We start from the raw sequence: 6,000 nt of genomic DNA, 5'->3' as shown, positions 1-6,000 counted from the left end.
GTGTCTTGTGGGTGGCGCGGGTCTCTGCAGCAGCAGTAGCTCAAGTAACGCTAGTCTCAAATCTTGACCACACATAAACAATAATGGCGGCAGGATCACTTTTCTGGCCGTTTTCTATGGCTTGACATTAGGGATGGACATCGGTATCGGCCAATATCAGAAATCGGCAGGTATCATATCAAACCGGCCAAATCGGTGATCGGCAGGTCACTGACATAAATATGCCAAAATCGGCCAATTGTATCTCTTGCACTGCACAGCATGATGCTCGGTCCTGTGACTAAAGTAAACATTAGCAAGTAGCAGCCAGTCTACTTGGAGGCAGCCTACAGAATACAGATGGTGCTGATTACCTTTGCAATGTAAGGATATATTCCATAATCCTGTGTCAATGTCGTCTCCAAAAAGAAGGGGGGAAAAAGCATGCGTCACCTGCTTTCCTCCTGCCTAATCCAGACGGTCATATTAGACTGGATATTGTCTGTGATTTTGGATATTGTACTATTGTGATTGATTTGGCATTAGTGTTCTTCTAGCTTATTGGTACTCAAATTGAAGTATGTCTTGTAGGCCTACTTGGCCTGAAACAAAAGGGTATTGGAGCAATCCTATTTCCTAGTTCTTAGCTAAAGAAATCGGTATCGGAAAAATCGGTTTTGGCAGGTCAGACCTTCATAAAACCGGTGGATCGGTATCGGCCAAGAATTTTGCAATCGGTCCATCTCTACTTGACATAGTTTCTCTACTTCTATGCTCTACAACTGGTGCAAGCGAGGGACAAACTTCAGCCTCGTTATTGCAATGGCTGTGCCCGGCCGTCTGTTTTATTTTTCACAACTCGATGAGAGATACGCCTGTCTTTTACAAAAGATTGAGGTTGGAAATAATGGATGGATATCTTTCTATAAAATCACAAAGGTAAGCTACTTTGATGGAAGTTTAAGACATCCTTAATGTGGCAGTAAGAGAGTTAATGTATGTTTGTTGGTCTTGCAGGCTGCCAACTCCTCCACCCATTCGGGTGCCCAGTCCAGCTGAGCTGAAGCTTCTCACAGATTTGGAGACGGAGCAGGCTCTCCAGACCCTCCTGACCCAGGTCCAAGCACCAAGCCCTCATACAAAGCCTCTGTCCTCCAGCCCGGCCGGCCCAATCCCAGTACTTTCAAACGCTGACTGCCAGCCCCACCATCACCTGACTGTCAGCCCCACCATTTCTCGACTGGGCAGCCAGCCTTCCCACCCCAGCCCCACCACCCCTCGGCAGGGCAGCCAGCCTTCCCACGCCAGCCCCACCGTGGGCCTGGGGAGTCCTCGGTCCTTTAACACGGATGAAAACAGCCAGCCCTCTCACCCCAGCCCCACCACCCCTCTGCTGGACAGCCAGTCCGACGGCCCCTGCTCAGATGTCCTGCGGTCCGATCCCCCTCTTCTAACTCCTTACTCGGACTCCCTGATGCCACCGGTCCTCAGCCCCCAAGTGCCAGATGACCTTCTGGAGCCCCACAGCCCCTACTCACAGCCCCCCTTCCTCTGTCCCCAGGTCCAGCTACGACCCCATAGTCCATATTTGCCTGAGGACATTGATATGGAAATCCTCTGTCCTGAGTTTGTACCAGGTCAATCGAATGGAGAGGGTCGGCCTCTGTGGTTCAACAGGCCCATGCACCCCAACAGCAGCGATGAGCGTCCTGTTCAGGCTGTACGCAGATCACGGTCTCTCCCTCGGCTGTCAACGGCAGCACCAAATGGCGGAAAGCGTTGCTGTTCGGCCAGCCCCGAGCGCAACCCGAGGAAAAGAATGAGGGTGTCTTTAACAAGTTCCCAGAGGTTACAACCAATCTTTTGCCCCATTACCTACAGTAAACCAGAGGACAAGGTGATGTCAGTAGCTGAGGTGGACTTATTAATGGACACGCCAGCAAACCACACCTCAATCTGTAGCGCTGGATACAGCATACCATCTGTGGAACATGTTTATTTTAACATAGATCATCAACAGAACTTAGATCTCGGTGAGGCACATGTCCCAAAATCCACCCTGCAGTTTATGCAAACAGACAGTGCGGACAAGCTCCGTATGAGCCAACTGACTCTTACCACGTCCCTTGTTCCTAGTTTACAGAATCTCCCTCAGTGGTTAGGGCACAAGGTTAGCAACATTTCAGATCTCCGTTGCACATCTGTTAAACCAGCGTCCAGTGAAGAATCTCACTCTTCCCGCTCTTGGTCCTTAGCCCCAGAGATGGCTGCCCTCTCCCCGTCGTCCTCGGACTCAGACTGGGACTGTGAGCTAGTGGCTCGGCTTAACCCCAACACTCAAACCTCCCTCCATCCCGCGGGTGTAAGCTGCGGTCTGGACCAGGAGCTTCTCCACAGGCCCTGCACCGGGATGAACAGCAACTACGAGTCCCGCCTGCACTCGGCACTCCAGTCACCGCCGACCCCGCCAGCCTCGTTCTGCGGGGAGGAAACGGACAAGTCTGCATTTTCCAGAACTGTGATGCAAGTTGTTGAGGTTCAGCGTGACTCTGTGCTGTGGCGTTTTCAGGTGTTGCATGATGAACTAAAAGACTGACTTTCGTGAATGAATTTTCTTAGCAGTTCTTGGGTGTGTAACTGCTCACCTCATGAAATATCCGATAGTATGAATAAGTATAAGTGTAAATGCCTTATTGTTTTTTATCCATATCAAAAAGGCTTGGGCCTATATTGGATTCTTGCTGTTGAAATAATGGGTTATACCACCACTTTTAGAAATGTATTTTTCTACTTTTTGTTTTGAAGAGTTGCTTTTTAATATTTATTATAACTTTCAGAAACAATTCAAGGCGTGTTTTAAAATGTATGCATTGTTTTCCTGCCCCAGCCCCGACTTCCCTCACTAATGCACGTGGAAGCCAATCCATATTTTGTATGTTGTGAATCTGCTGATTCAAGGCTTTCTGCAGCTATGTCCGGAAACACGCGTCAGTATTGAGAATTTAATGAGGCCATGCTGAAAGGGACATTACTCAATTAGCTTAAGTGCTGCTGTGTCTGGACCGGAGCCCACTCATGCCTCTGTCGACCGTCAAACCGGACTTAACGTGCCGAGGGGAGTGTAGCAGCCACGCCTGTCGCTAGCCACAAAGCTGTCTAATTAACGTCAAAAGGGCTCTTAGTCTTTTTGAAGGTGGTCCAACAGTGTGTTTTGGAAAGGCACCTACCGCGTAGCGCCGCCGTGGCGTGCAGCCGTGCACGTGGTGCTTTGCTCACCGCAGTGCTTTGCAGCTGTACCCAAGCAGTCGTTCCATATGGCCTTCGGTTGTTCCTGCCGGCTAGTTATACCTGCCTCCAAGGTTCATATTACAAAGAGTAATAAATAATATCTGTTCATCTAAGATTATTAGAATAACCCCATGTCAGACTACAGCATGTACATCAGAGTGGTTTATACTCTTTGGATGTGTTTAACCAGTAAACTGTACCCCGGTCATGACATACAAAGTAAAAGACAACACATGTTTACCTTATAAAAATAAACGTGGCAGCTCTTTGCATAATGTGCAAATTTTATTTTGAATTTTAAATAAATGTTTTTAAATAAGTTAAAAAAAAGTTCTTTATTGTGAGATTGCCTCTTAGAAAAAGCTGTTGCTGAAGTCAAACGGTGTGAACCAGCGAGGCAACATGGTGATGATCTTGATATAGTGATTAGTCTACCTTTTTCAATATGGCAGGGGTCTTCAACAGGGGGTCTGGGACCCCTAGGGGGTCCTCAGAGTCACTACAGGGGGTCCTCCAAATCTTTGTGTGATAGAAACCTTTTTTCTCTTTATATCAACCACTTGAACCCTAGTGTCCATATTCTGAGAACTTTAGCCAAAAATAGCCTATGTGAGCTTGTAGATCGGCTATTTTTGGAAAAGAGGTTTTGTTTTGTGGAGGAGAAAAAGAGCAGACCAAGTACATAGTGAAAGGTCAAGTTTATTAAGTATTGACGGTTCAAGTGCAAATATCTGAAAACTCAAATTGACATAAATCCAAAAAACACTGATGATTGTGCTGTCAAACAATGAACTATATGGAATCTATGAACAGGTTGTGGGGGTCCCTGCTTCATCTCTCTCTCAACTAAGGGGCCCTTGGCCTGTAAACGTTGAAGACCCCTGCAATATGGTATGATATGCATTTATTTGTGTCTACCTGTATGATTTTTCAATCTATGGTCTGACACAGAATGTTCAAATGGACCCGTAACGCTCAGGACTGCACAGCGTGTTGTTGTCTCATAATGCTGACGCCGTGCTTATGGTGTAGAGGAGAAGAAGAAGCACACGGGGAGGGGAGGAGGAGGCGTCGGAACATTCAAGGACAGAGGTTGGGTCGATGTGTCCTTTGAGCTCGCCACCACTCTCTGCCTAGCATCCAGCTGACATGCACAATATTTGATACTCAAGTCCCATGTCTTGTAACATTTTTTATTTTTTTATGTCTCAATTCAACCTTTAAACCGTTTTGTCCTTTTCAGACCCAGCGTCTGTCTCTCTCTTCCATCGTGGTTAAGGCAGCGGCTGAACAATCCTTTGCAACCATAAATGCTTCTCATAATGAAAGAGAAAAGTGTAACAAAATGATCACAAGGTCCGTTATATATTTTTTTAGCTTCGACAAGCTGTTTTACTGTGCTTCATTTGAAGTCACTTTACTCAACATATTTTTGCAACTTTGTGCAAAATCATGAATATGGTAACTTTGATGCCACTGCCACCGTATTTACACTATGCGTTCTGGGCTTCTGGCACAGATGGTGGTGTGTTGTATCCAAAAGGACATTTTCAACATTTTAAGAGTGTTTAGTTAAAGGCTGTCAATTTGGCCCTGCCTGGAAATAACAATGAATGGAATTACTGTGTGCAATATGAGCATTTTTGTGTTTTCAAAAGTTTTCCAATATGTTTAACCACGTAATGATTTTCAGTTAGAAAGGTAGAATAAATAACCCATAACACCAGATTAATGTAATTAACAGCTTGGTTGGACAGAAACCCTGTTGTGCCAGGTGGAGAAGAGCAACAGGACTCCACAGAAAGAGCAAATAACGTATTTAATGTGCCTTGAAATGTGAATTTAAGTATAAGGCATGCATTACCTCCATAATTATTAAGACCTATGTTTTGCCCATGAATATTTTCTAGACCCATTCGATGCACACTTTCCTTAAGTCCGGGTCCAAGGAGGGACAACCAGGGTTCCAAATGGACCCTTAATGCTCCCTTTAACTCTGAAAGTGTACAAATGCATTTCAGTGTTGGTGTTTTTAGAGAACACATAAAACGGTGGTTTTATAAAACTGGGGGTCCTTCAAAGAACAAGGGTTGAGAATCACAGCTTTATATGTAGACTACTATGCAGGCACCCCTTTTTGTAAGGGGTTTCTTAATAAACATAACTTACACCAGTGGTTCTCCACCTTTTCAGGCCGTGACCCCCAAAATAAACATATAACTGGGGACCCCCACCGCCCTGACAAGCACTTGGAATTGTAGGTAATTATATTTAATGTGACTCGGTTTCACAGATAAATATTGTGAAAATAGCAGATCTACATGCTTACAATGCCTCAGGTGTTGTGAGCATGTAGATCTGCTATTTTCACAATGTTCACCTCTTGCTTACTTCATATTTGACAGTTTGGCCAGTTTGGTATCAAAACGTTCTTGAAAGTCCTTAAAGGAGCTATAGTCAACTTTTTCTTGAAAACGGATACTAAAATAAAAATAATGTTTCGAAAATATTTTATAAAAAAATAAGCTTCATATGTGTTTCTATTAAAAAATTACCACAAAAAGCGTAAAATAATGATAAAATAATCATTTTGGCCATTGTCAGGCCGACACTTTGTTTACATTCTAGTCTATATACTAGGATGTAAACAAAGTGTCGGCCCTACAATGAAAAAGTTGACTATAGCTCCTTTAAATTGTCATTTTATAAATGTGCAGATACCTGTATACACGT

This window comes from Nannobrachium achirus (genome assembly GCF_963921795.1).
Source record: "Nannobrachium achirus genome assembly, chromosome: 18".
Lineage (NCBI taxonomy): Eukaryota > Metazoa > Chordata > Actinopteri > Myctophiformes > Myctophidae > Nannobrachium > Nannobrachium achirus.
Note: the sequence above shows the minus strand (reverse complement) of the source record.